Source organism: Macaca thibetana, chromosome 4, assembly GCF_024542745.1.
Source record: "Macaca thibetana thibetana isolate TM-01 chromosome 4, ASM2454274v1, whole genome shotgun sequence".
Lineage (NCBI taxonomy): Eukaryota > Metazoa > Chordata > Mammalia > Primates > Cercopithecidae > Macaca > Macaca thibetana.
In genome coordinates, this window is record NC_065581.1 from 29,841,865 (window position 1) to 29,854,130 (window position 12,266).

The 12,266-nt window shown below is 45.4% G+C and overlaps 1 protein-coding gene and 1 long non-coding RNA gene across 2 annotated transcripts in view; one reads left to right on the top strand and one right to left on the bottom strand.

The window, feature by feature from the left end:
* LOC126953165 (profilin-2-like) overlaps positions 1 to 12,266 on the bottom strand; it is a 362,177-nt gene that overhangs the window by 147,684 nt on the left and 202,227 nt on the right. The window contains exon 4 of the mRNA XM_050788549.1: positions 6,029 to 6,428. The gene's annotated coding sequence lies outside the window, so the exon portion shown is untranslated. The remainder of the gene's footprint in view (positions 1 to 6,028; positions 6,429 to 12,266) is intronic.
* Positions 6,743 to 9,333, top strand: LOC126953199 (uncharacterized). The gene is made up of 3 exons (XR_007725152.1): positions 6,743 to 6,973; positions 8,142 to 8,355; positions 8,826 to 9,333. It is a non-coding gene; the product is annotated as an uncharacterized LOC126953199 (long non-coding RNA).

A 12,266-nucleotide genomic window follows, 5' to 3' on the forward strand; every position in this document is an offset into this window, starting at 1 on the left:
TGATATCATTTGGATCTCTGTCCCCACCCAAATCCCATGTCCACTTGTAATCCCTAATGTTGGAGGTGGCACCTGATGGGAGGTGATTGGCTTATGGGGGTGGATCCTCCATGAATGGTTTAGAGCCATCTCTTTGATGCTGTTCTTGTGATAGTTCTCACAAGATCTGGTGTTCGAAAGTGTGTGGCACCTCCTGCTCTCTCTCCCTCCTGCTCCAGGCAAGTCAGTCATGCCTGCTTCCCCTTAACCTTTCAGCATGCTTGAAAGTTTTCTGAGGCCCTCTCAAAAGTTAAGCAGATGCCAGAATCACACTCCTATATGGCCTGCAGAACCATGAGCCAATTTAAACCTCTTTATAAATTACCAACTCTGTGGTATTTCTTCATAAAAGTGTGAGAATCAACTAATTCAGAAAGTTGGCACCAGGATTTGCGTATTACTATAAAGGAAGCTGAAAATGTGAAAATGTCTTTGGAACTGGGTAACAGGCAGAAGTTGGAAGAGTTTGGAGAGTTGAGAAGACAAGAAAATGAGTGGAAATTTGGAACTTTGTAGAGACTTGTTAAGTTGTTGTGACCAAAATGCTGATAGTGATATGGACAATAGAGTCCAGACTGATGAGGTCTTAGATGGAGATGAGGAACTTACTGGGGCCTAGAGTAAAAGTCACTTGTTATGCATTGGCAAAAAACTTGGATGCATTCTGCCCCCTCCCTAGGGATCTGTGGAACTTTAAACTTGAGAGTGATGATTAAGGGTATCTGACAAAAGAAATTTCTAGGCAGCATAGTATTCAAGATTTGGCCTGGCTGCTTGTAATAACCTATGCACATATGTGTGAGCAAAGAAACCAGAACTGATATTTAAAGGAGAAATTTAATACCCAGGACAATTCCTAGTGGAGCTGCAGCAGCAGGACCCCTGCCAGGACTACTAAATGGTAGAGCCACTGGCAATGTGCAACCTCAGCCTGGAAAAGCCATAGGCATTCAATTTTCACCCATGAGAGCAGCTATATGGGTTATGTTCAGCAAAGCCATAAATGTGGGGCTGCAAATGGCATTATGAGCCCAGCATATGCTCCAGCCAGTGTGCTCAGGATTCAAAATATAGAGTCAAAGGAGATTATTTTAGAGCTTTAAGTTTTTAATGTCTGCCATGATGAGTTTCAAACTTGTGAGGAAACCGCATTCATTTCTTTTGGCCCATTTATACCTTTTGGAATGGAAATATATAAGAAATGTCTCTTCCACTCTTGTATTAATATTTTGGAAGTAAATAACATTTTTTTTTAAATTTTGTAGGCTCAAAGCTTTAAGAACTTACCTTGAATCTCAGATGAGACTCTGGAATTTTGAGTTGATGCTGGACAACCTAACACATTTGGGACAATTGGGAGAAAATTATTGTATTTTGCAATGTGAGAAGAACACGAGCTTTGGCTGACTAGGGACAGAATGCAGTGATATAAATATTTATCCCCTGATACCTCATGTTAAAATCTGATGCCCATTGTGGGACGTGGGGCCTAATGGGTGGCGTTTGAGTCATGGGAACCAATATTTTATGAACAGAGAGATGCTGCCCTCTCTATGGAGTGAATGAATTGTTGCTCTATTATTTTCCATGAGAACTAGTTGTTAAAAAGAGCCTGGCAAATTGCTACTCTCTCTGTTCCTCTGTTACCGTGTGATCTCTGCACATACCAGCTCCCCTTTGCCTTCTGCCATGAGTGGAAGCAGCCTGAGGCCCTCACTAAATGCTCAAACATTTCCAGCCATCAGAATCCTGAGCCACATGAACCTTGTTTATATAAATTAGTCAGTCTCAGACATTTCTTTATAGCAACACAATATGGAATAAGACAACTTTCTCATCACAGGTATGTGTCTCTGGCAGCCAGCCCCCATTCTCAAGATATCCAGGATCTGCTCAGACAAGAGTTTTCTCATCAGTACTCTAAAGACACTCTTATCACTCAAGAGTCTAAGGTTTTTAGAAGAAACCAGGGACAAAGACTAAATGTTTTTGTTATACTTCAGATTACCTGCTTTTCTTTGACTACATATCTTTTATAGGAAAAAGGATTATAACAGTAAAGAGGTATTGTCATGTTATCAGAGTCTCCTTCAGTCATTCAAAATTAGAACAGTTCACCATCCTCTTGTAAGAATATGTCTCCCAGAATGACGTCACTCAGGTTTGCAGACACCACTCAATCTTACCAAGTTCCAAAAACAAGAATGGTCTCAGGGACATATGGCTTCACACTTTTAGGCATCCAGTATAATTGACCTAAGAGAAAATATCTGTCTTGCTCACACCATCTTTGAGGAGTTAAACTAATATTGAATTTTCCTCATATAACCCTTTGACTTATTCACTTACCCTCAGCCACTATTCCTCCCTCTGTCCCTTTATATCAGTCTTTTCCAGGTTTGGAAGTGACATTTGGTTTGTCTGCTGTGCTGGTCTAGATCGCAGGCAGCAGTAGTATTCTAGAATGTCTTCCCTAAGTCTACTCTTGATCATAGAGGGTAGGTTACATAGGTAAGGAACTAGTGGCGGCTATCTGACCACCAGGCTATGTAGCTCTACTTACTGTTAATACTAACTTTGCCAGGTGAAATGAATGCTTGAGAATTCTTACATAAAGGTGTAAAAGTATAGTTATGGTTTTTGGCTTAGGGATAATTCCTGTTTCTGGCACTTTTATTTACATCCCTATTCCTGATACCACGGCATCACATATAAAAAAAGAAATTTGAGGTGAAGTGTAGTCATTATTCCAGCATCGTCTCCCCTTAGGAAGAATTGTATGTATAGTCATAACAGCAGTGTCCTGATCCATCAGGACAAAGAGAGGGAGCTATCTAGTGGAGTCACTCTTGCAGCTCCACCCATGTTGACAGTGAGCGCATTCATGGAGATATAAAAGCCAGTCCTTCATGTTTATATTGCCAACAATTATTTTGGCAGTTTTTAGACAACCAATGTTTTAATTGACTATTTCAATTTTCTATCAAAGTTTTCTTCTGAGGCGGACATCTCCTTGTGCATTGTTGGCAGTTTGAGGCTGTAAAGTGTGCTTTCTTGTGTAAAGAAATGGAACTCAGCAGTTCAGATTTGTCCAATCTCTCCTGAGTAGCTGGGACTACAGGCAAATACCACCACGCCCGGCTAATTTTTTGTGTTTTTAGTAGAAATGGGGTTTACCGCGTTAGCCAGGATGGTCTCGATCTTCTGACCTCGTGATCCAACTGTCTCAGCCTCCCAAAGTGTTGGGATTACAAGCGTGAGCCACCATGCCCGGCAAAACTATACAATTTCTAAAAGAAAATACAGGAGAAAATTTTTGTGACTTTGGGTAGTTAGGCAAAAGATTCTTAGATAAAATACCAAAAGCATGATCTACAAATAAAAAAGAGAGAGAGAGTGAGAGAAATTGGACTTAGTTAAAATTTAAAACTCCAGCTCTCCAAAGATGTCGAGTATATGAGAAGACAACCCATAGACTGGGAGAAAATATTTCACAATTTATCACAAATTACATTTGTGATGAAGAACCTGTATCCAGAATGTGACAAGTTATTAAACTCAATGTAAGAAGACGAGCAACTCAACTAAAAATGAGCAAAATACACAAATATGTTCAACTGACTTTTACAAAGCACAATAGCAATTCAATGAAGGAAGGAGAGCTTTCCTAATAAATGGTGCTGGAGCAACTGGACAACCACAGTGGAAAAAAATAACCTTAGCCCAAACCTCATCTTTATAAAAAAAAGTAACTCAAAATGAATCAAAAGCTTTAATGTAGAACACACAGTTAAAATTACAAACGTTGAGTCAGGCGTCGTGTCACAGGCCTGTACTCTCAGCTACTCGGGAGGCTGAGGTGGGAGGATTCCTTGACCCCAGGAGTTCAAGGACAGCCTAGGCAAGATTTTTTTTCTAAAATACATAATAAATTAAAAATTTTTGATTACAACCTTTGAAGAAAAAGTCATCAGAACTAAGACTGGACAAGTAGTTCTTAGACATAACACCGAAAGTATGATCCATAAAAGAAAAGGTTAATAAATTGGATCTTATCAAAACTAAAAACTGTTGCTCTGTGAGAGACCTGTGAAGAGCTAAAAAGACAAGCTACAGAACGAGAGAAGATATTTACAGACAACATATTCTGTAAAGACTGTATTCAGAATATATGAAGAAATGTAAAAACAACAGTAAAAAATGAAATCCAATTACAAAATAGGCAATGAGCAAGACATGAACAGACGTTTCACTGAAGAGGATAAGCACTAGACTAATAAGCAGATGCAAAGATGCTCAGCATCATTATTCAGTAGGAAAATACAAATTAAAACTGCAATGATGAGAATGGCTGAAATACAAAATAAAGGTAACAACGGGTGCTGGCAAGGATGCAGAGAAACTGGCTCACTCTTATATTGCTGGTAGGGATGTATTTGAAAATGGTACAGCCACTCTGGAAATGGATATTGCATTTTTCTTCAAACTGAACATGTAATTTACTACATGACTAGCAATTGCCCTCCTGGGCACTTATTTCAAACAAGGGAAAACTTAAAGTTCATGAAAAACCTGTACACAAATACTCTTGCAGCTTTATTCATAATACCCCCAAACTCAAAATAATGCAATTGTCTTTCAGTGGGTGAATGAGATCTGCTGTTTGAATTCGTAACTGAGTCACACAAGTGCCCTTTCTCAAGGCTACCATCTTGCTTATCTGTGCAATAAGCGTGTTACGCGTATTTCCCATTTTCAAACAAAGAATATTAAAGACATGTACTCAAGGATCCAAATTTAATGAACATAAATTTTTTACTGCTTCATCAAAGACATTCTTGAGTGGGAATGCAAGTTGATGATACTGCCTTGGTTCTGCCGAGGTGCTGGGTGTGTTACCTACCATGGCATTTGCAGCATTCTTGGAAAAGTCAACATAATGAAACAGGCAGATGGCATCTTGGTATTTCTGTGAAAACAGGTTTCCCTCCTGGACTCTCTGAAGGCAGCTCAGGGGACACACCTTCAAAATGGCAAAGATCAATTATGGTTCCTAGTGGGACACAACTCCTAACCTATTCCAACTCAGCGCTCTCTCTCTCTCTTTTTCCCCTTATTCTTCCAACTTGTAATTGTACAAATTTTCAAATGTGCCAAGAAGCTGAAAGAATAGTGCAGTAAAATTCAAGTTATCACTCTGATATATTTGATTAATATCTCTTTATATACATGAGAGCAGCATGTGGAATGATAGACAATAGAGACTCAGAAGGGTAAGGGTGGCTGGCGGTGGGTGTATAACAGAGGGGTTTCTTGTTGGGTACAATGTATCTGTCTGCAGTGACGGATGCACTGAAGGCCCTGACTTTACCGCAACTCAATATAGCAGTGTAGCAAAACTGCACCTGTGCCCCATGAATACATACGAATCTAAAAATTGTAAAATAAAGTAATATCTCTTTTTGTAGATACAGGGAGATATGTTGTATAGCGTGTGTGTGTGTCTGTGTATGTGTGTGTAGAGAGAGGCAGCAGGAATGAAGAGATTAAGATTTTGTGACTGAGCCATTCTAAAGTAACTTAAACATAAAACGTGCATGGACAAATGTCTGTGTGACAATAAACCTGAATATAAACATGAACGAATATGCCTATAAACACATCCCTGGATAGATAGCTTATGAACGAATTCCCTACCCCAGCTCCCTTACTGGTTACCCTGTGAACACAGGCAGGCAGGGAACAGGTCCCAGCTAGGTTCCCTCATCTCATCCTCTTGCTTCCAGGCAGGTCCTGCATCCACTCCTGCTGCACAGAGGGTTCCCACCTGCCTTGGTCTGTTTCACAGGTGCTCCCCTAACTCTCTCTGCCTCCACTGCCTTACCTGGGTGGAGCTGAGGCTGCCCTGACCAAGAACAGCACCACCCACCTGTGCCCCCAAACCAGGAAGTTAGGAGGAATCACGCAACAGGGTCAGTAACTCTCCCACTTCCCCAATCAGTCTGAACTGATGGCAGGAGATACTGATGCTTGCTTTACTCATCCTCATTCCCTGTTCATTTATTCTTCATTAATTCAATCCAATCTCCCCAGCAGTCACTTCACCCAAGAAGCAGGCTGACCTCTACTCTTCATAATCAGGAAACCACAAAGCACTCTCCATCCCCTCCCTGATATCACCCTTCAGCGCTACATCATCACATGTGGGCTCTAACTCTGCAGCAGGTGTCCCCCACAGGGTCAACCCCTGAACATTGGCCCCAGATGTCCCCCATCTCTTCCCAGCCCTTTCTGTATTGCTGTGAATCTGTCCCTCACTGAGAAATGACAGGGAGATGTGGGGGAGGAGGGGAGATTTCTTTGTGCTGTGTCAAGGCATCAAGACAGACCTCTCCTTCTCTCCTGAACCTCACACTCTATCCCTTCCCAGACACTTGAAATAAAACGCAGACCAGAAAGTCTATTTAAGAGTCAGGACAATTACTTTTTCTAGACAAGTTTATCTTCCTTCTCAGGGCTCAGCCATGACTGTGGGTGACCAAACAACTGTTCACAAAGGGCAGTGATCTCTTCAATGCCACTTTATGAATTCACACTTTGCCACCTGCAGAGGTGGAAAAAGGCACCTCAAACCACCATCCAATAGTTATTCCTGGCCTTTACTCCTTGCACCCATCTGGACTCTTGGAGAGTATGGAGGGCACCCAGGGTGCATGGTGGCAGTGGAGGCCTTGGGAAAACTGGCCAGGAAGCCAAGGAATGCACCTCAGGTGACTAAATTTTTTTACAGTTCTGCACTTGCTGGAGAATGACCCCAAAAGATAAGACCAATTTGTTGACTACCAACTGATTTGGCTGAGCCATGGACAGGGAGCAAATGAGCATTGCCTTTACCTATGACATGCAAGAGGATTCTGAGACCTACCTGCATCAGGTGAGCCCCACACCCAGAGGGACACCCACTCTCCCACCTCCTTACTTTCTGTATCTTTTCACACTTTACATCCTCATCCCTCCCTCTGGGAGTCTTCCCTCTTTGGGGTCTTCTAGTCCTGCCCTCTGTCTCCTTCCAGGTGGCACAGGGCTTGGTCATCATGTTTGTGTTAGGTGACAATGATGCCAGGATCTTCAGTATGGGCAGCACTGCTTTGAGGTCAGTGTTAGGAGCTGCCTGAGGAGACAGACGTCTCCACCATAGTGAGTGCCGATCTCATGAAACCCTTTAGGTCCTCCTAGTTCCTTAATATGTTTGTCTTCAATCCTGTCATGTAGGTCATGGGCACCTGATGCATAATGGACACTTGGTTGGTTCATGCACCCTGGTCTTTGATGCTGTGTTGGGATGTTTTTCTGACCTTTATGTGGGGTCTCTGTTTTCTTTCATCATATTACATCTCTTCCCCCACTCCCGACTCCGTCCTCTGAACCCATACAGTACACCAGCCTCTGCAGGTGTGCCATGTGTTCCTGCCTCATTTCTTCCTTTTCATGCCTTATTCTCACCATGCCACATTTTCCCCTCAGTTGAACAGACATAGTAGGGGACTCACCCATTCTGGAATGTGACTGCCCTTGAAGAGGGGACAGCAGGTTGGGGATGAAGGAGACCCTACTGACCCCACCACGACATCCTCTTCCCCGACCCCCTGGCTTCCGTCTTCTGCATCAGCACCACTCCTGAACCCCCATTCCTGATTGTCAGAATTTTCTCATAACTAAAAATGAAACATAAATGCATCTGCATTATGTGTGGGTGCTCTCTCCCTTTATTGTATTTGGAGTGAGTTTATTTTACGGCACGGTCCAGGGTAAATTCCTGTAAGGCCTGGGTGCCCTGCTGTGAGGTCAAAGGGGGATGGGACTAAGACTGCAGAACCCTGGCTCCCCCGCTACTTGCCAATTGCCGGCCCTTTGTGGGGGTCTCTTCTGCTTTCTCTGGCCTGGGAGACGCTGGGGTGTTTCTGATCCTGGGGCTCCTGGGGGGTGGTGCACATTAGTTCCAGGGATGGAGGGTGCTATGGACACTGGTGGGAAGCTTGGGTGTCTCCTCCCAGGCTCTCTCCTCCCAGGCTCTCTCAGTGCCTCCTCATCTGTTTCTTTAGCTTTTGGATCTTGAGCACCAGGGCCTGGGCCGCCACCCACTCGTTCCCTTCCAGGAAGACCTGGTCCAGCTCCAGCTGTTGCTCAAGCAACTCCTCAGCTTGGGCCAGCTCAGCTGTGTCTGGGGCTCAGGGCCCTGGTGACAGGGAGTAGGGGAGGAGCATCAGCCAGGGCAGGGGGCTGAGGCCCTTGGAACCTGTATTGCAAGGTCTCGTGGTAAGTGAGGAATTCTACCTTCCTTTCTCTTTTTCCAGCCCATTAGCTTAAGTCCACCTGTACTGAGAATCTCAGGGAGTAATCTGTCTTGGGCATAGGCCTCTGGGGTGCATATACAGATCCCTGGCTCAGGGGCTGTATCTGGATGCTTTGAACGAAGACATGGGGTCACTGGAAAGAGAGGACCAGCTGTCTCTCCCCATTGACAAATAATTAACTGTTAGATGAGGGGGAGTTCCTGTTCAAGGACTCTGGACTGTGCTGCTCTGGGCCAGGGGAGGGCTGGCATCTCCTCTGCTTCCTCCTCTGCAGAATCTGACTCCAGCCAGGGCAGTTTCTCTGCTTTTAATGGCTCATGTGATTTGATTGGGCCCATACAGATAGTCCAGGATAGTCTCCCTATTTTAAGGTCCTTAATCTTCATTACATGAGTAACGTACCTTTTGCCATGCAATGCAACCTGTTCACAGCTTCCAAGGATTAAGACTGGACACCTTTGGGGACCATTACTCAGCCCAGCACATCTGCGTATGTTGAAGTCACCGAGTCAAGGAGACAGCCCTGCTGGAGAGGGTGACAGTGAAGCAGCAGCTACAATCATCAGGATTGAGAGGAATGGTCTGGGGCCTACAGGGAATGGTTACAATGAGGAAATGGGGGCCTAATCTGATGACAGCTTAGGGGTTTTGGGGAGGCGGAAGGCAGAAAGGTCTGAGACCCACAGTGAGGAGCAAGAACAAGAACCCCACCTCACCTGTGAACCCAGGGGTACAAGTCCCTGGGGAAACTCCCCGATGTGGGAGGACTTCAGAGGGGGTCATGTCCTCAGGGAGACTCAGGTTGCTGCTGGGGCTGGGAGGGGCAGGAATATCCTGAGAGAAGGTGTGGAGGTTTTGCTGATTGTGGACTGAGAATGCCATGGGGTACACTGGAAAGATTTCTGTGGCTGGGGAGGTGGGGGAGACAGAATAGGGGTGTGCAGAGCCTTGTGGGGATGTGAGTACAGGGTATGTGGGGGACCCAGTGTGACTGACACAGACAGGGAAATGACAGGAGGAGCTCGGTCCTGGTGGACTCGAGGCAGACGGTAGTGCTGCGGCTGTGGGAGACGAGGGAGGAGGAGCAGGGGTGGCTCTCAGCTGGGCTCTGTCCATGGAGATGAGGACAGTGAGGTGGTTAGGTCTTAGTGCTATGGGAACTTTTCTTGACCTCCTGATGACTGGATGGAGTGTCTGATGGAGGAGCAGGCTTAGAAGATTCACTGGTGACCCTGAGGGAGGGGATGTGCTCCCTCCAGGTCTCAGGTCTGCCCTGACACCTCTCTTTGTGGCTTAGGGCTCCCTACTGTAAATTATTGGCAGTTAGTCCATTTTGGAGTCCATAACTTAAAGCAGAAACTCAGATGGTTGAAACGTCACTTTCATGAAGGGTTGTTAGTAGTGTACCATTTAGATTGTCTTGCAAAAGTCTCATTTGTTTTGTTTTGTTTTTCTAAGTGACTGCCAATCTTGTTTTAAATTTACAAATGTAGTTAGTTGGTTGTGGGTTGCTTAACCTTATCTGTAACAACAGTAGTTTGGGTGTCTTATATTCTAATAATTAAGACTTTAAGCTGTGTACACATTGCAATTCAAGTATGAGTCATGCATAACCCTAGGACTAAGAGACAGGACGGACAGTCTCCCTCTCCTACAATTTTGCAAAAGTTCTGGTTTCTTTTTCCACTCAGTGGGTACAAGTCAGCTAATGATGAACATGAGGTCTTTGTCCTCATTTAAAGGTGCTTCGAAGAATCACTGCCCCCTAGGAAGGCCTCCTTGTCTTGGTCCAGGACCCCTACCCCATGGCAGAGGCCATCTTCCCTCCCAGTGCACAGCGATGTCTCAGATAACAAACTGGTTAGCTGCTGTCCACTCTTGGGCAGTTTTGTCTTCTAAAACATGGGTTTTTATCTGAGAATCTTCCTGTTCCCAGATTATCAAAACTGGGGCCATCTACTTCCTTCTGAGCCACCTCTGCCCGCGGGCTCATGGCTGTGTCCTCCAGTCACAACAGAAAACCCCTTCAGAACACCCTTCAGGAAGGCGGCATCTCCTCACAGGCTCACACATGCTTGGTGTGTGCACAGAGCTTTTGCTCTCGTTCAGGAGGTGTGTGGGGAGGCTCACTAGTCCAACAGAGCTTGGTACCAGTGTCATATGCCAGGAGCCAAGGTTACAAGGGATACAATGTTCCCAGACCTACCAGAGAAGGCAAACCCCTACAGCATGCAGGGCTAGACAGGGACAAGAAACAACTTCATTCTAGGCCGAAGAAGAGGGAAAGGGAAATTATGGACATACATCTGAGACACTGCAGATTTGGTTTCAGATCACAGACCATGGCAACAAAGCAAGTCACACAAATTTTTGTTTTTCCAGTGAATATAAAAATTATATTTATACTCTACTGTAGCCTACTAAATGTATAATAACATTATGTGTAAAAGAACTATGCAGATACATTAATTTAAAATTACTCTATTGCTGAAAAATGCTAACGATTGTCTGAGGCTTCAGCTCATCTTAATCTTTTTGCTGGGGGAGGGTCTTGCCTCAATGTTGATGACTGCTGGCTGATCAGGAGGTGGTTCCTAGAGGCTTCTGTGACAATTTCTTAAAACAAGACAATGAAGTTTGTGGCATGGATTGCAAAGCAGGAATCAGTACTTCAATAAGGTCAATATGAGTTTTCGAGTTAAGTGAACCTGAATATGAGCCCTCCAGGCCTTTCCACCAGTTAGCTATAGAGCCTTGAGTACATCTGACCACAGCTGGCACAAGCAGACACTTGGCCAGTGGGTGGGTGCTGAATGAATTTCCTCATCCGCAAACCAGTGATATAATTCCTTCCTCGCAGAAGAATAAATGAAAAAAGACACAGTGTCAAGAAAAGCAGACACGACCTGTGGAAGGCTGGGCACCAGTGCTCTAAAGCAAGTTCTGCCTAAACTGGTAGAAACATTTTTCACATTAGGAATAGGAGTTTTTCAAGATCCTGTCTGAGGCCAGGTTGAGAGCAGAGCAGGAGTAGGGTTCTGGGCAGGGCCAGGCACTGAAGTGAAGACAGGCCTGGAGAGAGCCGGCTCCTGGTGGCTGCTCAGTGGCTCAAACAGCTCCTTGCCTCACTTGCCACTGTCCTCCTTCTCCCTTGGCTCTGGCGGTGCTGTTTCTTTCCCCTCCTGCCCTCCTGGTCCCTGGGACCCCACGGCTCCTAAACATGCTACTCCCAGAGCCCAAAGGCAAGCATGGAAGAGCAAACAGTTTCAGGGGCAGTGGGAAGATAAGGCCAGCTCCCATGTCACTGCAAGGGCGCGAGTGGAGGAGGTGAAGGGGGTCAGCACAGGAGTGGGGGAAGCCTCTCAATCCCACCCTTCACCACCCTCACCCCTGCAGCGTTTTGCCTATTTCCAGCTCTCAGCTCCTTCCCACCCTAGCCCAGCCCAGACCTCGTCCCCTTCAGAGCAGCACAGTCCAGAGATTTTCTTGAACAGGAATAACCCCTCATCGAACAGTTAATTATTTCTTAGTGGGGAGGGACAGTCAGTCATCTTTTTCCAGTGACCCCATATCCTTGTCGAAGGCGTCCAGTTACAATCCTGATCCAGCGATCTCTACCTGCCCTGCAGAGGCCTATGCCCGAGACAGGGAGTTCCCTGGACTTCTCGGTACAGGTGGACTTAAGCTAATGGGCTGGAAAAAGAGAAAGGGAGGCTGAATTCCTCACTTGCAGCCAGACCACAGCTTCCTAAGGCCTCAGCCCCCTTCCCTGGCTCATGCTCCCTCCCCCACTCCCTCTCACCAGGATCCTGAGCCCCCAACACAGCTGAGCTGGCCAAAGCTGAGGAACTGCTAGAGCAGCAGCTGGAGCTG